The 21415-nt window shown below is 39.4% G+C and overlaps 1 protein-coding gene across 2 annotated transcripts in view; it reads right to left on the bottom strand.

Moving 5' to 3' along the window:
- The window catches only part of lingo1a (leucine rich repeat and Ig domain containing 1a), a 31265-nt gene extending 10391 nt beyond the window's left edge, over positions 1-20874 (bottom strand). Inside the window, exon 1 of one of the 2 annotated variants that reach the window (XM_046037328.1) lies at positions 20407-20874. The gene's annotated coding sequence lies outside the window, so the exon portion shown is untranslated. The remainder of the gene's footprint in view (positions 1-20406) is intronic. The other variant, XM_046037329.1, reaches the window with a different exon arrangement.
- Positions 20875-21415: the final 541 nt, after the last annotated feature.

The following is a 21415-nucleotide window of genomic DNA, read 5'->3' as shown; positions in this document are numbered from 1 at the left end:
AACATTTCTCATGTTGATGGTACGTTTTTTTGATCCACAGGTGATAGTGTCAGTCCCTAAAAGGCAGTTATCCATCCATTTTAAGGGTCCTTGAGTCTTTAGATATTGAATCCCTAAAGCTATATGGCCTGTCGACCTGTTGCACTGACCTTATTGAGTGGTGTCGGTGGTAGTGGAAGTAAACAATTCAATTTATTATCATTGTTGTATTTTCTTGCCATAATTTCCATGCTTACAAATATTAATCAAAGAAATTTGGGAAAAATCTTCAATTGAGTTGGATTTTCCTTCACGAGGATATGCTTTTCTGGCAGGCAAGGTTTTTCAAATAAAACAAAAAAATTGCTAATAATAATGTCAAAATGGGTGACACTGTGTGCGGAGATCAGTAGTCTAATGATCATAGTTGTTAAAAGTCATGTATCATTGCACCCAAGTTGCACCCAGGCCCCTAATTTGGGCTAGTTTATTATTTTTTATTTTACAGATGTGGTGGGTGTTATGTGTGAGAGAAGGGAGTGTGTGTCCTTTTGTGATGTTCCATCATTATTAGGCTCATTAGCCTCATCTCACCAGATCTGTTCAGAGAATTACCATTAATTTTTGGTTCAAAAGGAGATGTGTTTTCAAAGAGGAACAGCCTCCAGAATGTCAGACTTTTATAAAGATCCAGGATTTTAGAAGGGCTCAGATCAACACTCATTAATGAGAACCCACACTCCTTTCATAACATCCAAAACCTAAAAAGATGCCTGCCAATAGTTATGTTTAGAAGAATAGAAAACATCAGATTTAATTTCCTAATCAAAGTCAGATTAGATTGACATGTTCTAACAATGTTAATGCTGTGTGTGATAGGGCAAATAAGACTAACTCACATTTTATTACCATCTGACTACATTTTTTTAACAGAAGCAACAGAAAGCTATGTGATGCTCACAAAGATGACAGTATTTGAACCGTTATAATATTTCACCTAAACTAAGTGTGGGCGGTATGGTCTCTAAGAAAAACTCATTTGCATTTTGGATTTGAGAGCTAAACAGGTGCCTCCATTGTTCATTTCACTAAGCAGTAATGTAAGCTCATAACAGTGTTTCTTAAATCACTAAACTGTAATGCAGTCTTTATGACCCGGGAAAGATAACATGTAAGATGTATCTAACTAATAAAAAGAAATCAATATCACAATATTAGTTTTAGATAGCTCTAAAAGCAATGATACAATATTGATTGTAAAGTGCAACAATATTGGACAAAGGTGTTCTGACATTGGCTTTGATTCATGTTAAGCCTGTCAAGCATTTTAGCATCTAAAGCGAAGCTTCTGTACCTTTACAAGCAAGTAAACTGAAATTGAACTTTATTAGGATAAACTAGTTACTGGTTCTACTGTTAATTCTACTGTTCTACTATTAATTCTGAAACTTTTGATGATTTGAAACTAACAAGGATGAAAATAGTAGCTTGCAGCTCTTTTAGACTCTACTTAGGCACAGCAGTGATTTAAACTAAATGCAACGATAAATGCTGAGACTGTGCTTGTTTGTTAAGCATGTTAGCTAGCTAATTAGCCTAAAGATTAGACTAAAGTAGGATACAGCCATGGATGATGGGAAGGTCATCAGTTTTGCAGGTATATTTTATAAACCAAAGTTTTGGACAAATTTTGAGATGATTGCACTTGATGAAAAGTCAGAGGATCACAAAAGTTATTACAGTTCACTCCGAAGGGAACGTGATTGTCCAAATACAGGAATATAGTAACTTTAATATACAGTGTAATGGAGTATAAGAAAAAAGCCCAAAGACATCAGGTGGCTCCTTTTAGACCGTTATATAATTATGCACTACTGAGTGAGTAAAAATCTATTTATGTGTATCTCTGTATTTATTATAGAAGCTACAGTACATCTCAAGTGTTTGGGAGCAGAAAGTAACTAAGCAGAACAGCTAGATTGTGAAAGATTGAGCTCCCCCAGAGAGAGCTGCTGGAATGGCAGTTTCCTTTTTCACCCCCTAAGGCTGGGAGAAAATTCTTCACAGGCGGGAAGGCTGCTTCTAACTAACATTCGCGCACACACACAGATGCTGTTATATGTCTGTTTGTATGTGTATTGCTTTGTCCCATAACGCTTTCCCCCCCACTCTGAGACCTGTTCTTTTGGGTTGGGGACAAGTTGCTGACGGAGCCTTCAAGGCTTAAGGTAATTATGTCACGGGGGGCACACGGTTACGCATGGACTCTTCTCCAAACACCGCAAGAGATGCCAACCTTCAGTGCTCCGGAGCACAACTTGCTGCTACACTGGCGAAACTGAAAACACTGCAGCCATGGCAGTAAATGTAGCAGATGCGATAACCGATGAAGGTCACAGGGCTCTATATTTTATATTGAATTGTGATCTTGGATGAGTGTTTCAGTGTGTGGGCTGAGCCTGGCTTGTTGTAGTTTGTTTAGTTTGGGAGATTGAGAGGCCAGCACTAACAAGGCCCCATGAGGTGCTTTAAGAAAGTCTGTTTCAAGCAATGGGCCAAAGAGAATATGTTTTGGGTTTTTTTTCGCTCAGAACTTCTAGTCTCACTGTTTTATAAAATTTCCACATCACAAGCTTTGTTTCACAGAATATACTATAAAAATGGCTATAAAGGGTAAACAACAGGGTAGAGATACTTAATGACTTGCATCTATTCCTGCAATTATTTTTTAATTAATCAATTAGTTGATCCACAGAACACAGACAAGAAGTTTGGAAAAGTACTCATCATTAAAGTGATTTATTAAGCAAAAATGTCTATTAGCTTGTTCTAGGTTTTTTATTTGAAGATGTTTTGCTTTTCTATCATTAAAATGAAATATCTATGGGATTTTCACTATTGTTCTCACATGTTGTCACCATGGGTTCTCAGAACATGACTGGGCATTTAATTACATTTAATGATATTTAATAGACTACTGCTGCTAATTGCAAATAACAACATTGAGTTTTAAGTTTAAGTTAAGTCAGAGGCAGTATTAACTTCTCATTCTTCAAAGTTGCTTTGCTCATACTTCAAGAAAATAATGACGTGATTGTTTGCACTACATGATATAAAAGACCCACATAACAATTAAGATTTATAACTTGTAGTTAAGGTGCGCATTTGTCTTTTGTGAACAAAAATAGTGTTGTTCAATTCTTTTCATCCAAAATGAACAAACCTTTTTCTTCTCTAGCATAATGTACCCACAAGCTTCTGATTACGAAGACACACTATTATTGTAATGAATTCACAGGCTATTGTGCAAAAGGCAAAGGAGCTTAAGCAAATAAACAGGTCTCCCCATTGCTGCTTTGATGAGCAGCCATGAAAACATTTACTTCATTTACTAATCATGTAATCATCCATCTTTTCTTCACCTACATGAGGCATCAACTTGTTTTATTGCACAATTTGAAATCCAATTTCTATTAAAAGGCAACTCCAGTAGCTACCTGAAAATTCACTCCTGTGAATGCTTCAGTTGTTTTCTTACAATAATACTTATATTAAAAGTTTTATTTTGAATATGATTGCTTTCTATATGTTTATATGTATGGCAGCCAAGACAGAAATTAAGCATTTAAAGTTCACAACCCCAGGCGAAAGGACACACAAAATAAAATAAAAAAACAGTCCCTGTCAATTCACTCTCATATCCTGCAAGAGCATCCAAACTTATTTAAATAATGCACATTTTTGCTTAGAATAAAATCATTCTTGTGATGAGTTAATATTATGCAGCTAAATTAAGCCCTTACTACTTCTATTGCACATAGGCATTCGCCAAGACATCGTGTCAGATTTAATTTAAGAATGACAGTACTTATGGAAATCAAAACTTTAAGTAGTGCTTTTGGGGAAGAAACATTTTTTGGAAGGTGCAGATGTTAAAATTTTATATTTCTGCAAATTAACCCAACTGAAAATATCCCAAAAAATAATTCAAGGGTGGAGGGAGGATAAATGAACATTTTCAGAGGGGGGACTGAACATATTATTCTCACAATAAATTTTTCCCTTAGATGAAGTGAGTGGATTTGGCAGTTGCCCTGAGAGTGTATGTGTGGGGGGTGGGGGATATTTGTATTTGGGCAAGCTCTTACACTGGCTTATGGAACAACCACTATATCAAATCATCCATATACGTCTGTAGGATTGTGGCTTTAAATAGCTCTGACTATGCCGCAAGCTACACTGGTTCCTCGATTAAGGGAGTCAACATGGAAACATGCCTTCATTTCATAATGAATAATTTAAGCTATATCTTACTGGCTGCTTGGAAGTGTGATGGGCAGCGTGGAGCGGCTCAGGGCCATATTGACTTTAATTGTGACTGGCATCTAAAAGCTTTCCTCCCTGGGTGGCAAAGAAAATGTCCCCTTTGCTTGGCTTGCCCTGCAGCTCACAATGAGGCCTTTAAAGAGAAATGGGCTGTAATTAGTTGATAGAGAGGTGGGCCTGATGCAAAAACATGCCACTGTAATGCACTGGGATCAGACACTGGAGGATACTGCTATTGCCTACTTTAGTGGAGAAAATCATAGATTACATACAAAACACGGACAAAGGGGAACTCCAACAATGCAATGATTGTTTTCAACATTCATTGTTGTATATCAGTATCAATGCTCAGGAAGAAATTACCAAGAAATGCTTGTCAGACTGAAAAGAAAAAAAGATTAAGATCTAGTACCGTGACTGACTGATCATTGTATATCAAGTAGAGGACAGAAAACACCTTGGATAGAATATAAAACAAACAAAAAATGGATCAATGATGGGTTTAAAATGCCATTTTTAGAACCATTTTGGTGATAAATCGGCCTGGCAATTATTAGTTTTGCTGTAAAATGACAGCTGATTAATGCCAAGCAATTTCAGTGCAGTAATACAAAAGATAGGTTTGAGGTCTTTTAGAAATTGTGTTGTCCTTATAAAGTTTGTTCACCAGAGAGCACCGACAAGAAATATGTTGCACTTGTACATAGCTTGCTCAAAATAATTCAATAGCTAACTACATCCATACAAAATAGGTTTATGTAATGCAGTCCTAAAGTGCAACAGCCATTCCTGTTCAAGAAAGGTGGCATTAAATGGAATAAATTAGGTGACATTAAATGTATTAAAGCAATAATCCCACCATGTGTCTTCTAAGGCTTTCCTCCCACCTCTAAATGTACCATTTCACTTCTCGTCACTATCATGTTTTCACCACCTATTACTGAAAGAAAATAAGCAACAGAGACCTTCCCATGGGTCATTTTTCTCATTTTGGTAACAGCATAGTTCTTTCAAATACTTGTTTTTGGAGGACATCCATGAAGGTGAACCTAATTCAGAGATGGAGAGGACAGTATTTCATGGATTTAAAATGGGTGCCATTGTAACCACACCTTCAGCAAAGTGACAAAGTACAAGATTCAAGACACAATTTCATCTTGAAACAATACATTAAAATATAAAAATGAAGCTATTTGGGGTTTTTTCCTCACACAGCTCTTGATTTATGGCTCTCAAACGTACAGACCCACATTACCTGTTTAGGATTTATCTTCTTCAATGGCTTGGGCAGAAGTGCATTATAAAAACTGCACATAAAGGGTTGGGTTGCACAGTTAACCTAACCCTCAGGCAGATTGTGTTTCTGTACCATAACAAAAACAAAAAATGTGTTGTTTTTTCTTCTCTCCACTGCAGTGTGAGAAAAGGTCAGTGCCTCCCATTAATTAACGACACCATGGCGGCCTGCCACTGTTTAATTTGCTCCGCCATAATCTCAAAATGAACCAAAAATATTTTTACACATCTCATTCTAACATTACAGACCTCTAACGTTGTGTTTTGTGGGCGCTGCTGTAAACTGACACACACACTTTGGCATCATAAGCTGACACACACACATTTTGGTATCCGGCTCGAGACAACCACTTTTATTTTGAGGTAATTACGGCAACGTTAACTGTCTGTTTCTGTCACACGTTTGTGAGAAGCCATTATTTGAAGCGGGCTCATGTTAGAGACAGGTCTTTATTTCCATTTTCCTCTCTTTGATGAGTATGTACAATGTAGTATGAAGCTTCCCTGATGTCTAATCAGATTCCATTAAAAAAATTGTTACTGCACATGCTGTTAAACCTATCACTTCCTGTGTGACTTTCAAATTAAAAGCCCTCTAGCATTTCAGTGGGCAGAGTCCCTCCATTTCCTAACAAGGCTTTTATTGTGAAGCTTTAGCAAAACATGCATTTTTTTAAAAAACAGGGGCGATTTCAGCACCGACAAAATGTAGCATAACGTTTTTTTCAACAGAAATGATGGTGCCTTGAACACGCTGTTGTGTACGCAAGCACACCACTTGTTTTTTTAACACCGTTGTGTTTACAAACTTATCGGAACTGATTGGGTAACACCTGTGACACGCCTACCAAATAGGAGAAAACCTCAAGGCCCATTGTGGAACGTTGCAAGGAAACATTATATTCATCGTTCAATTCGAAAACGTTGTAAACAATTGCAAAACATTTTGAAATTGAACTCGCTCCAGGTGTAAGGGATTAAAGTACGACAAAGCAAAGTGGATCAGGATGAATGAGTCAAGGTTTAAACACCCCGGTGGTGTCAGTTTGAGCCCTGTAAAAAGACATTTATTGGAAAGCATTTTCTATGAAGACAAAAAAATTGATTTAAGTGGGTTTATACAAGGTTTGAAAATTTTAAAGAGCTGGCTAAAAGTTCAAAAGTTCTGTCATCAATACCATTAACTCTACATACACCATCAATTAAATCTGTGTGAAGTATGAGCAGTCATGTACTGGAGGGTAAATACACAGGTGTCACAAAATGAAAACCAAACTAATCTCGGGTACTTTAGGTATAAAGGATATAATGGCAATGCCGATTTACAGCATAGTCAAATATTTAATAACCATCAGTTTCAGGTGCAGGAAAACTTAAAAGGAAAATACAGGATACTGCCTAAAACATTACAATCATCAGAGCTTACATTGATAAATTACAAGTGGTCATTATGCTCCTCATACTCATCCTCCTCACCATTATCATTGTCCTCCTCCTCCTCAAGAATAAGTTCACTGTTCCTCATCCTGAGATGCCTGATCTCCCAACTCCACTCTCTGACCTGGGTGAGAGCCACTCATCCAGCAGTACAGGGCTGTCGCTCCCTGAAGCAGAGGACGAGATCGTCTCCGCTCTCATCTACAAATTTGAAAGACTTTCTTTTCATATCCTTGTCTAGTTTGTCAAAGGCTACGAACACCCAGTCCACGAGCAGGTTGTTTGTGTTCTCTATCTGCATCCCCAGCCATCCACTGATGTTAGGAATCATGCGGACTCTGCTTGAACGTTTACACATCAGGTGCTCGGATATATTTAGTGCAGCCTCGTAAGATCACCACTGTTGTGATACTATAGCCACATTTCAGTTCAGCTTTGGTGGTGGCGCTGCTGCCCTAGTGAAGATGGTATACGCCATGAGTTTGGTGCAGTTGGCCTTTGCATTGAAGATAAGTGTGAGATGGCTTTTCTCATGTCCAGTGGTTTTCACAGCTGCACTCAACTTGTGTATTAAAAAGCAGGGGATGCCATGTCAAACCAAACTGCAGTCTTGTCCATGGCACATTGTCCCTCTAAAATAATTTTAGAATAGACGGTCTTGCCAACAAGGTCAACAAACGAAAGTATCTTGGTGAGTAGATTTGGGTCTTTCTGAGTCATAATGGTGCAACATCGAAGTGAGAGGTCGTTGGACTGTAGAAATCTCTGTAGACTCAAACATCTTACCTCCATCACTCACTGAAGGGTAAATGTTTATTTTTTCTTGGCACTTGTTTAAGTATGTCCTGCATTGGGTAAATCCACTCTGAAAGCCTTTCTGTAGCTCCAAGCAAACTTTCTCTCTCCCGTCTCAAGTTAGCCATGCCTCTTGTCAGCAGCTTGACAGCAGCTTGCCCTTGTGTTTGTTCCAGTATGTAATTCTTTACAGGTCAGTGTCAAAATGTCGTGAAGAGTTTGGTCCTTAATTTTCCTCAAACTCTCTCTTTGAATTTCATATTAAATCTCTGTTGGTGTTGGGCGATGTCTACAAAATTGCCATCGGACAATGTCTACAAGGAAACATCGGGATGGACGATGACATTGGGAGGGTCGCGCAGGGGAGGGGGGGTAGCACTCATCTTATAAAGTCATGTGTTTCACACAGGCTTCAAAACTTGGGGGAAAAAGACAAGTTCTATGTCTTTTGGGCAAGTTTATAAAACATACTGCTGAAGGAAAAAGTCAGGAAAGAGGAGAGAGAGAGCGGCGGGGAAAGCAAGTGTGTGCAGTGAGAGAGCAGAGGTGTAGATTTGTGAAAGTAGGGGAGAAGACAAGTCAGAGGCAGGTGCAAAGCAGGTATATTCAAAAATAATAATTATACTGTTCGTGGGGATTCTCAGGGCGGTTTAATGTGAAACTTTTATATTTTTTGGGGCGGTAGAGTCACGATGCTGGCTCAAAATTGTGATGTCCATCAGCCCTCGCCAATGAATGATGGCATCGTCTATCGGCCCAACCCTAATCTCTGTGTTGCCAAGCTGCTCAAATTCGCCCTCTACTGTGTTGCGGAAAATTTTGTGACTTGCACGGCTTCCATATGGTACTTCAGATGCAACTATTACGTTCCTGTGGCACTTGTATGTTACTACAAAAACAATTTGGCTTGGACAATAACAAGCATTCCCACCCTAAGTGACTGAAATAGGACAATAATAATAATAACTTTATGTATATAGCACTTACCAATGTAAAGAGGCTAAAACAGGAGTTGTGTGATTGTACCTTTTGGTTGTAGTTAAAAGCCGAGCAGCTGAATTTTGTACAGTCTGTAGATGTTTTAAGGTTTTATAATTAAGACAAGACAAATGTACAATAACACATATGATGAGTAACCCAGAACAACAAAGACATGAGAATAGCATAGCATGATTATACTGTTGAATTTATTCAATTAAAGTAATGGAAATGTACACTCTGCTCAAATGGCATGCACATTATATGACAGGCGCTACGTTTTTTTTCCTACCAACTTTTCCTACGGACTTGCCCTTATTTCTCCCCTGGCGACAATGGCCAGTGATATTATTTGAGAAAACACGGTATATAATGAATGGACCCAGAACAACAAGGGATTTAAAATTCATGTAGTGCTGTACTTGCACTAGCAAACAGTGACTCAGGATCCCAACTCCATCGAAAAGGAATCACCTGATTATACCAACGAAATGACACCTGTTGAGGCATGCAAACTGATTGTAATTTAATTGTCCAAAGGCTACGGTCTGCTAGGTTATCGATTCAAATAGCTTTCTGCTGGTAAAATAGGCTGGGCAACTGACACATACCGGCAGTGCAAATAATTCCCAGTATTTAGTTTATAATGGAATTTGTCACATGAATGACAACAGCATGAATCAATAGAAAACAAAAACAATCCTGGGCTCTTTGAGGGTGCATTTTTGCCCAAAGTGAGCGTACTATACTATATATTTTTACAAAACCTATACTACAGCTCATCAATAAATCCTTTGATTCCCACTTTTTTCACCAAACTTTTCATTAAAACACCCTCATGCCAGTGCTTTTTCCCCTCCACAATATACAGAGAGAGGAGTGGGTCTGGCTGACCCCACCGTGGCTCCAGTGCAGAGATAGGGGAGCTTAATCCATGTCCTCTGAGAGATCGCCCCGAAAGATGAAGCCTTAATTAGCCAGATAAAACCCCACATAATTGCGCTATTGATATAGACTGGGAAATGAGGACTAAGCAGAACAAAAAAAAATAAATCAAAGACTGTACTGTATATAGGATGACCAAGATGGGCTTGGGAGAAAATTTCCAAAGTAAATACAGTGAATGAAAAGAAGGGGCAGTTCACTCATTGTCTCATCACACAGAGCAATCCACCTGCTCCAAATTCTCTCATAAGATGCTTAGAGAAAAATGCTGACCTTCATATCAAAGATTATGTGGAGGAAAACAACAACAGTTTTTGCAATACTTAAGCAATAGCACTCATGGGAGGTTTGAGCAATTAAAGGCGAAATTACTTGTCTAAGCTGTCCTTGTATCCTCCCATTCCCTATCTTTGGTTCCCTGTAGTATGAGAGGAGGTCATAAAGATAGCGAAAAGAAGAGAATCACATCTCGCTAGCTCTGCTAATCCTGGATGTACTAGAGGGAGCAGAATCTCCTGTTTGGAAAGACAATCTAGGTATTTCACATGCTACACATGGATCAATGACAAGGTGACCCTGTATAGTAATACCAGATGGCTTTACAGTTGGTAAAGACACCACAAATCCCTTGTCAACACTTGTACACCCTTTAAAAAAAGTTTCAGAAAAGTGCACAAGAACTCTATTCCTTTCAGTTTTGGATACTTACAGTAATTCTGCTAAAACAGATTTAAAAAGGTACTCAAATTCCACTATGTGGATTACTATCTCTTAGAAAAACCTCATTAGATTCTGAGTGCAACTCATATCAAAGCCCATCCAACCTCAATATGCAGAGCTAGGAAGTGAGAGCCATTCTGCCACTCATGCCTTAATTAATGAGAATTCCTTTGTTTCCCCGCAACGAGCAGTGCCTTTGTGGAAGCATGCTGACAGGCAGATGATATGCTTGTAGACACACATTTTATAATTTCATCTTTGTCATGTTGACCTTGCTGTGATGTAACTTGTATGACATTTACAGAGGAAACATAAGCCAACAGTGCTGAAACACTGATAACTGCGATGAAAAATGTTTCCAGATTTCTCTCAGTTTAAAAAAAAAATTATTTGTGCAGTCTGGATGATTAAACACATTCATGTTTATAGAGTTGGCATAGGGATGAAGTAAGAGGAATTGTGGATTAACAAACAAACTCCACCCTACCTGACAGCTACCACATGACACAGAATTGAAAGATTGTGCTTCAGGGCAATACACAGTTGTACTGCAGAAGCTCAATAACATTTATGCTGCATTTAGAACTGAAATGGGTAGTTAATTAATCAATTAGTCGTTCAACAGTTTTGATAACTCAACTCATTGTTTCAAGTATTTATCAAGCAAAAATGCCCCTGGGTACAGCTTCTCTGTGGAGATATGTGGAATGTCTGTGTTTTATATCATTGTAAACAGATTATCTTTGGGTTTTAGACTATTGGTTGGACAAAACAAGATTGTTGACAACAATGGCATGGGCAAGTGCTTTTCCCAATTTCCTGATGTTTTATACACAAAATGGTTAATCAACTAATCAAAAATTTGAAAAATTAATTGAAAATGAAAACAGTTGTTGGTTTTAGGTCTAGTTACTTTACTTTGTTTTTACATCAGCTACCTATGACATTCAACAGTGATGATGATGGTACCATGCACATGATGAAAATGTTAAGGCTATTATCTGTCCTAAAGCCTGGCATGTGATGCTGATGGACCAGTCATGTCAAATGGAATGGATACATATTTTCCTTATCAATATTTTACTCATTTTTGCAACATGGCAGGAGCACTAGAAAATGGGTATTTTTCAAAAAGTGTTGAATTATTTATTTGACATTTGCATATCTACCACATGTTCAGGACAAGGGTGAGGGTAGACTGTGTTATAGAGGGAGATTACTCCTGAGGTTTCTTTTTAGGGCATAAAACCAATTTACAGAACCCATTACTTCACATCATAAGAAATATTTAATGTATGGTGGAGTTATATCATATACTTCACTGCATGCCACACAAGAAATAAATATATATATATATATTTCTCACCTGAAAGTGACTGATGCTGTCATGGTAATAACTTTTGCCCACCTTCACACCTTTGAGCAGAGTCCGCTGTTAAATGTGTTATGAGATAGAAGGGTTAAATTGCCTGGACCATACCCTCGCCCCACATCAGCGCTCTGCAGACTTGATCTCTCTCCCCTCCAGATTCCCACAGGTTCCCAAACTACTTTGCACTTCTGTGGCCACACGTCACTCGCCAGCATCCAACAAGGTCAAATGCCATTTCATTTTCTCGCCTTTGATCGCTGCCGTGCTCTTTCATCAGTCTCACCCTCCCCATCCTCCCACACGCTACCACCACCACCACCACCACCACCATTTTACATGTTAAACTGCCCTCACTCATCCCCCTCAGATTTAAAGAATGTGACTGGCAGTGCCAAAGTTCAAATATGTCTGTCCAGATGTAATACATAAGCAATCAATCAACTTCAACTTGTCAAACTTGTAAAGTCAGAGCTATGCTTAGCTTTTATACCAGATGAAAGACAATATTCCAAGTATATCACAATGTACATTTAGGTGTGGCATACATTCTGCTTCTCCTGTCCTTCAATGAAGCCCCCTTAATTTGGTTTTGTGAATGAAAGCTGAATCTCCATCTTGCCTATCTGCCTATTGAACCCCATCCATTCTGGGAAGCTCATCTTAGAGAGGAGGCTGTGTTTTTTGCTGTCCTGCAAACTAACCACATAGTCCAAATCAAGTCTACACTGTCACAAACACAGCACTTCAGTATGATACCAGATTAGGCCTGCAACTAACAACTACTTTATATTGTCGATTAAAGTGTCGATTCCTTTCTAGATTCATCGATTAGTTGTTGGGTCTGTAAAATGTCTGAAAATGGTAAACAATATCGATCAGTGTTTCCCAAGATGACATCCTCAAATAAAAGATATTTGAGTCAATTTAATTTAATGTCAATTGGTTTACTGAAGAAATCAGAACATATTCACATTTAGAAGCTGTAATCAAATAATTTGATCAATTGATTATCCAAATAGTTAGTGATTTAATTTAATAGTTGACAACTAATCCATTATTCGAATAATCGTTGTAACCCCAACGTCCCCGATTTAGGTCTGGCAGGGAACTTTTGTTACATGTCATCCCTCCTCCCTCTCTACTATCCTTTCACCTCGCTGTCTAAAGGCAAAAAATGCCATAAAAAATACTTCACTCATCATTGTGTATCTTTTCTGCTTTTTATGCTGAATATCTCCCAGTTAAAGAAAGTTGAAATATAATACTGACTGACTGTAAAACACATTTTTATCATACCCTCATATTATTAACATCTTAATACAATGATGATAATAATAATAATAATGATGATGATAATACATGAAAAAGAAATCACTCGACCCAGTTTGTCTTACGGTCATGTACTTCAGCAAACAACTCCTTTTAATTTGAAATAAAACAAAACAAAAAAACAAAAAACAAATGTTCAATTAAAACTTAAAAATAACTGAGGTGTTGCTGAAATTGTTAATTGTTTAGATGATTCCTATTTTGATCAGTGTTTATTCTTTTAGCCAATTTTTAGTAAAGAAAATACTACTCTGAGGAGTTGCTTCTCTTGCTTGTTTTCATAACATTATAAATTGAGCACTTTGGGGTTTTGGCTGCTGGTCAGACTAAATAAGCAATTTTGACACATTACTTTGGCTGTGAAGACTTGTGATGGGGATTTGTAATTATTTTTTTTAAATGTTGTAGAGCAAATTATGATGTTGGGGGGTCAGTAATTCAAATTATTACTTTCAGCCATGATTAATTGTGTATTTCTCAATGTTTGCAGTGTTTATACTTTGTGAACATATTTTAGACTTAACAGGAATGCACATGACCAAATGGCAAGAGCTCCTTCATTGTTTGTCACGTTTTAAAATAGACAGCATATGGTATTGACATGCCAGAATATTTAATTTTAATAGGCATAACCATAGCTGGCATAATCAGGTATTTAATTTCCAAGATATAGACATATTCTAGAATATTTAAGAATATGGCACATGAATTCAAAAGTATATCATCCTGATTATATGATGTAAACACATTCAATGACAAAGCTCAAGTGCCAGTATATCTACAGGAACTGAGCTCTTTTTCATGTATAATGTTGGTGGGATTACTGCTACTTCTTCATGTCTAGCAAACTAACATCTCCTCATGCCACCCAGTCTGGTCGATAACCTGAAATCTGACCTTTTGTTTCCTCCCTGCACTTTCGCTCTCATCCATCGACAGTATTAGCAGTTCTTTGTTACAATGTTCTGTCATTTCTTTCGCGCTCTCTCTGCGTTGACAGCGAGTGGGTGATATAAAGCCATGGTGAGGGAGGGAGAAAAAGAGACAGACAGAAGGACAGAGAGAGCTTTTAGGGAAGTTAAACAGAAAGCGTGAGATTGAGGGAGAGCACCAAAGAGAGAGAGAAAGTAAGCTTTTAGGGAACTAAAAGCCTCTGCCCCTTTATACCTCAAAGCAACGCCCTGTTGTCTTGAATCACATGATGAATGGGAACAGACTGTCAATGGATAAAATGCAACTAAACGTATCTGACGAGAGGAGGGGATAATGGCCTTGAAACGCATTAAAATATTTGAATTAGCAGAGAATGCTTTATTCCGAGTATCATAGAGGGTAGCCTTTCTTACTGTGGCAGTATTTGAACAGGGGTGTCCATGTTCTTAATGAATTGTAATGGATGTGTTCAGACCTTATTTAGAATGAATTAGCTCAATGTAAAGGAGGCCAAGGAACTCCAGGTCTGCATATTGGTTAGCTAAACCCTGAGCATTTTGAAATCTGAGGAAACCTGTAGCAGATCAGGTATAAATGACAAGTTCACTTCTAAGTAGAGCCTCGATCAGCCTACTAGACAAAGGAGAGAGAGTTGAGAGTGCTAGTGCTGTACCTAAACACTGAACTCTGTGAACTCTGGATCTCAACGGGGTATTTTAACAGCTATTACACCAGCGACGTGAGACACACAACAGAAATCTTGTTCCCACTTATGGAAACTATCATATGCTCCATTCAAGTGTGGCTGTATAAGTGGAGCTGCTGTTGTCCCACTATTGGGTTTCCAGTCACCACTGAATAGCACTGTGAATAGATGCTTTCAATAAAACAGATGCGACATATTGTAATTTTGCTGCACAATACTAATCATCACCACTGCAAAACAATTTATTTAGACTCTAGTTATAAATGCATGTGCGAATATCAAATGGGGCAATAATAGTCATTGTCTACAGATGGAAAGGAAGGGAAGCATTGTAAGTAACAATGGATATGGAATTCCCACCCAAAATACGTGACATTTGGTACTTCAGTTTTCAGCAGTTTATGTGTCCAGCTTATACACTTGAAGCATAAGCAACATTACTGCATACTCCCTAAATCAGTTACAATGAAGTACCATATGTATATGGCTACCGGAGGTAAGTAAGGAGTACTTTTTGCCGCTTACTTCAGCTACTTCTATTCATGTGTTTTACCTCAAGCCTTCAATGCCAAGCTGCGTGTCTGAGGCCATCGCCTGCCTCAGCAAATGTAATTTACAGCCCACTAGCAGCTTAGTAGAGTGACATGTGTGTCATTCACACAATCATCTAAAAGGTGGGTGTCTAAGTTTAAGTTTGCCTGGCAACAGGGGTGCCAGCATAGGCCCTGATTAGTCCCTATGCAGTGAATAGAAAAAGCCCTCTCCAGAGGGTTCGTGAGGAGCACAATAACACCTCCCAAACCTTTGACCCAAACCTCGTCCACCATCAATGCCTTTTTAAAAAATGCATCCTCCAAGCAACTGGCAGGATGTTATTTCAACCGTGGCAATAATTAGGATTTTGCATCTATTTAATATCAATGGATTAAAATATAATTTTATTGAATCTATATGGATGCTGTATTTACTTGTGTGTATGTGTGTATTTATATCCTTTATTTAATTAGGTAAAAGTCTTATTGAGATTAAAAATTATTTCAAGAGTGTCCTGGCCAAGATCACAACATAAATATGGTTACAACAATAAACACAAACAGACAAATACAACACACAAATATTCAGTTTATATGCAATAGAATATCACAGACAAAATCCAGTTACGATTCATAAACAGGAAATAAATTACTTAAAATGATTTTCAGAGAAAATTTATGAGTAATCACAATGGCCGAGACATGTAGATGGAATAGGGTCAAGGCCAGTGGAGGTGCAGTAGTCTAAGCACACTCTAGCCACCAATCCATTTCTGCTGGCTGTTGACATTTGAAAACATGTGGTAATCCAGTCTTTTTTTGTGGACACCTTGATTTTTCAAACAAGCACAAAAGGTGAAATCACTCTCTCGGGGCACCTTTGCAGATATTCTCTGAAGACATTTTTCACAACATTGTGAAGAATTAGCTGCACTTGGATGAGCTTTTCTAACATGAATCCTTTCAAGGTGAATGGACCCTACAGGATAATGTGAATGCATTTAGACATGCCCCTAAAGCCCAGTTCACACTACATGATTTTTAACCCGATTTGCTGGTAGGAGAGCTCGGTGACAATCAGGCTGTGATCAGGGGTAAATTGGCGATCGATCAGCAGTCGCCAGTCGTTCTGTGTGAACTACTCAACAACGCATCAAAACGGTTCCCTGACACATCGCAGACGCCAGTCAGATATCTAGCATGCCAAATATCTGGAGGAGTCGGCCGACTCGATATCCACATCCAGCCAATGAGAGCAGGCAGCTGGCAGAGAAGGCAGCTACTTTTTGACCACAAAACACATTTTACTCATCTCCAGCTCTTTCTGTAGCTCAGACAATCCCTTTGTTAATCCATTATTTCATCCATGTTGTTTGCCTTTATAACAAACAACAGCTGTTTTGACAAAACGTGGTTTAGAGACCAGCCGTCGGGTGACAGAGCCGCTGTGTGACTCCGTGTCACTGATCACTCACGTAGTGTGAACGCCACAACGACTTCAAGATCCCGTCACAAGTCGGCAAGTTGTGTAGTGTGAACAGCACTGCCATCGGCTGACGCTGAAAGTCGTGTAGTCTGCACGAGCCTTAACAAGGCTCTACTCCATTTAAAGTAATTCATTGAAATACTAATATAGTTATAATCATAATTGATCTTTTCAGATATTTTTGGGGGTTTTTTTCTTAGCATTGCTGCCATTGATTACAATGAGGCCTGGAAGACCTGTTATACAGCAGCTTAAGCATACAGCTTAAAATAAAAACCAAGTTAACAGGATGGGTATTTTCTGTAGCAGTTCATTACTTTATGTGGCTTTGACCTTGGTATCACTGATGTGAGAAATACAAGGTTACCAATTTTGTGTAAATTCTGGATTAGTGTAAACAATAATTATGTTAATGTGTCCAACATCACAAGATTAAGGGCAATTCAATCATAAGTCTGATTTCAGAAATGACATGTTGATGTGGAAATCAACACATAGGTTGCATGCCCAGATGCATGTCTATACAATGCAGCATTACATGATGGAACACAGGATGAATTCATAGATATTCAACAGAGCTTTATTAAAGCAGCGTGATTCACCCAAAGGCCTGCAAAACATTAAGCCACTGTGAAAACAGTATAAATAGTAGCCCTTCTACCATGGACACTGTTGAAAAGAACAAAACCACATTTTGCTGGACATAATTCTGCCCAATAGAGTATTTTTGTGCAGAGACATGTCCCATGCATGACAGCCAGCTGGTATATTATAAGAAACAATCACATAGTGTTTCATAAGTTACACTCAATTTGGGCAGGTTAGAAAAAAAGAAAACAAGTGAAATAAATATTTGCTGTTAAGGAGCTGTGCAATGTTGCTGTTTTCACAATAAATGAATAATCTTACGCTCAAAGGGATCGCGCTGGTGAAGCTTTGAAAGAAAGACCAACAAACACTGATGACTTTTAGACAACACTTGAAGCTGCTCTTTCTGCTTATTTACTTCAAAAGACATCCACCATGGACAAGTGACTTGTGAACAAGAACCTTACTCCCCCACCTATCACACAGCTACTATGATCCCACCGCGGGCCTTTTATAAATATGCCATCAAGCCTCGGGCATTGATGTATCAAGGCAGTGGCATCAAGTGGAATGGCAGCCAGATCTTATAAAAACAACATAATTGCCGTCCCGGGTGAAAACCCTCAGCGTGTGTCATCATAGCATTGTTTAGGCATCATGGCCTTACAACTGGGAGCTAATAAACACCTTGTCAATGCAGTAGGTGTCAGCTTTACACCCAGGATGAGCGTCTCCAAGATACATGCTAACAGGTCATAAGCCAGCATTAGCCCGCTTAGCAAACACTATTGGTCATTTAGTGTTGTGAGAAGGCAAGCCTGTGATCAGTCATCATTCACTAACATCATGATCCACACCACCCACTCTGTCTCGACTCCTTCTCTGCCCCAATCTGCTGAAAAATCTATGCTGAAACTGATTTCTTTGACAAATGATTAAAATGCAACATGTGCTCATATTCTGTTCTTATTGGTTTGCTATTCCATTCTTTTTTTTCAATGTGATTAAACGGCAAACATGGCAAGATGTAACCATACTTCATGGAAATATAATGCTGCTCTGAGAAGCATGATTTTCCTGCGACATCTGATACTCTGTATCAACCACTATGTAGAGGTTTAGCTTATTGCAAACATTGATCAACGTGTTGTAATTCAATATAGTATGTCAACAGCAGCATAATGTTGTAGCATAGAAGGGAGGGGGTTCTTTGTTACATGTCCTATAGCCTTTTGCAGGGCAGAGAGGTGAATCCTATCGACAACTCATAGATAGCCAAGGTCAGTGGTCGCACATTTGTTTAATGAAAGCAGCCAGGATGTCGGGACAAAGCTGATCACACACTTCAGGAGCCTCTTGGCTGTTGCAAGGTAGCCATAATTGAATCAGTAACATCCCAATCATCAAAGTGATCAACAGTTAAAAATAGGGGTTTAAACCTGTAGGCCTAAATGGAGATTAACAAACACATAGGAATGTAGTCACACTTTAAGGGATTAAAAAAACATTTGGGGTGATAAGGTCACTCTGGAAGCACTATTGAGTGCCACACACACAGTCAGAGACCAAGCAGAGGGAAACTACAAAAAGATTTTTTTAAAGAAGGAGAGCATCTGCCCTCTAGATAAAACAAAGAACCCAGGATAGCCTATAATGCACCTATAGAGCCCCCTTTGCCACACCCTTGCCCGTGCATCTGTGAAATCTCAAAGTGTATCATTTATCTATCATGTTGGATAGTGAGCCCTGATAAAGCCAGAGAGGCGGTGCTGCTGCTCGAGCTATGGGAGGCTGCCCGTGTTCTATCTGGCTGTCCGCTCCCTCCAGCTATTTATAACCAATAGAGCTACAGCACTTTATGAATGTCCGCAGGCACAGCATCACACAGTCTTCTGATACTCATGCGCAACTGTTTTGGTGTGTTATTATAAGAGGCAGTGCTGGACAATAAAGGGAGAAAAAAATTCAGGGTGCACTGTCATATATTTTTCTCTGCAAATGCAGCTTGAATAACAAACAACAGACGGCATGTGGCTCCATGAACACACAAGTTTCATCCTGTGTCCGTAGTCCCAGTGTAAGCTATATATAGATCCCACGACTGTTGTCTTGGTGAAAATACAAATTCCAAAGTCGTTTCTGAGGATCAATAAAATGCTGGACTCCGTTGCAGCAGAAGCCTGCTTTGCTTTCATACCCTGCCCATTTAACAGATAGCCATCTTTGTAGATGAACAAACTGCATATGGGGGAAATCACGACTGGCTCACACTTCCACACAATGAGAAATGTTATCTCAACAGAGTCTATAGGTGGCCAAATAAAGGCCACATTAAGATAACATTTTGCAACCCCCACCCTCCTTTTTCTCTCTCTCCCTCACACACACACACTCTCACACGCGCGCGCGCGCGCACACACACACACACACACACACACGCACTGGACAATTACATTTGATTAATGGCTTAAGCCTCCCTCCTCCTAGACAAGCACACGTTCGTTGAGAAATTACCAGAAAAAGAGATTACACTGTCGAAATGTGCATGGATAACAAATCTATAAATTAATTTCGAATCTGAGTGGATTACCTACAGAGGACGCGCATAACCACGCTCAAGTCTCCGTTTGCTTCCCTGTCCTGTGAACCGATTGTGCCCCAATAATCGCAGACTTTCAGGAATATTTTAGCTGAGCTGAGATGCGTGGAGTTTTAGGAAAGCCTGTAGTATGAACCGATGTCGCCCCTGATTTGAATTCACATATTTGAGGGATGTTTTCTTCAAAGTAGCCCAGAGAGACCCGGGTTTAGCTGCATTCTGGATATCCATCTCTCTAAAACCTTGGCCTCAGCCCACGTTAAACTGCATCGACATAAGAATGAACACCAAGAGCAGTTAAAGAACAAACAAACAAACAAAAAAACAACAACACATATCTGCCTTAAAATGAACCTGTCTTTGCTTTCTTCATCGGATACTCACCTTCTGTAGGCTTCACTGCTGCCAAGCATCCTTTCGCATTTCTCCCCGACGGCAACTCCCAGCCACCAACACTCAAATTGAGACGCACTATCTCAAGTCCATCGCCTTGAGAGCCAGCGTTAAAAAAAAAAACGAAAAAAAACGAGAGGGTGGGGAGACAAGACAACAGCCAGCCGTTCCTTATAGATTTCCAATGACTTTTTCCACAACGGCAGTAAGCTACCGCGGTTCTAAGATAACAGTTGCAGTTAAAACAGGCAACACACACACACACACACACACACACACACACACGCACACAAAGCCCGATCCTCCCTTGGTAATGGGACTCCCTGTGCGCCCGAAGTCGTCCGAGAATGAGTGTCGAGATTAAAGAAGGAATGCAAATGGCAGGTAGAGACAGAACAACTCCCACGCACCGTTCCCGATGCAAGCGAACAGTTCTCGCTCCTTGATGCAGTCTCTCCACAGCCTGACACTCAACACTGTGTGACTGGCTGTCGTCAGAGGCACAGGCAATCCGCTTGCTGGAGGGAGGGACGGAGATGATCGGCGGAACGCTCTCTGTCCGGTGTCCTACTCGTGTGTGTGTGTGTGTGTGTGTGTGTGTGTGTGGTAAAACTGTGTGTGCGTGTGTGTGTGTGTGTTTGCCCGTATGTGTTTGATCACTGTTCGCATGAAGTCTGTTTATTTATTTAGACGCCCGCGTTTTGTTAACCAGCCTTATCTGTCCAGATTTGTCTGTGCAGTTTTCAGCCTCCTCTGCTCGCGCGCACATAAACGTTTACGCGCACGCAGGCGCACGGACACATTTCAAAACAGGGAATGTCTTCTGAGGATAAATTGAAGCAAAGTAGTTTAGATTACCCTTGCAACATGCAAATGTTTCACCGGCAAGCTGCTGACAAATACAGAAATACAATCAGATTTAAGTCTCTGGGACCGGAGTGGAGATGGACAGCAGGAGGGAGTGGATCTATGAGAAAGCAGTTCCTCTTTTGAGAGCCTG

The sequence above is a fragment of the Micropterus dolomieu genome, linkage group LG22 (assembly GCF_021292245.1).
Source record: "Micropterus dolomieu isolate WLL.071019.BEF.003 ecotype Adirondacks linkage group LG22, ASM2129224v1, whole genome shotgun sequence".
In the NCBI taxonomy this organism is placed as follows: Eukaryota; Metazoa; Chordata; class Actinopteri; order Centrarchiformes; family Centrarchidae; genus Micropterus; species Micropterus dolomieu.
This window is presented reverse-complemented; position numbering and strand designations above follow the sequence as displayed.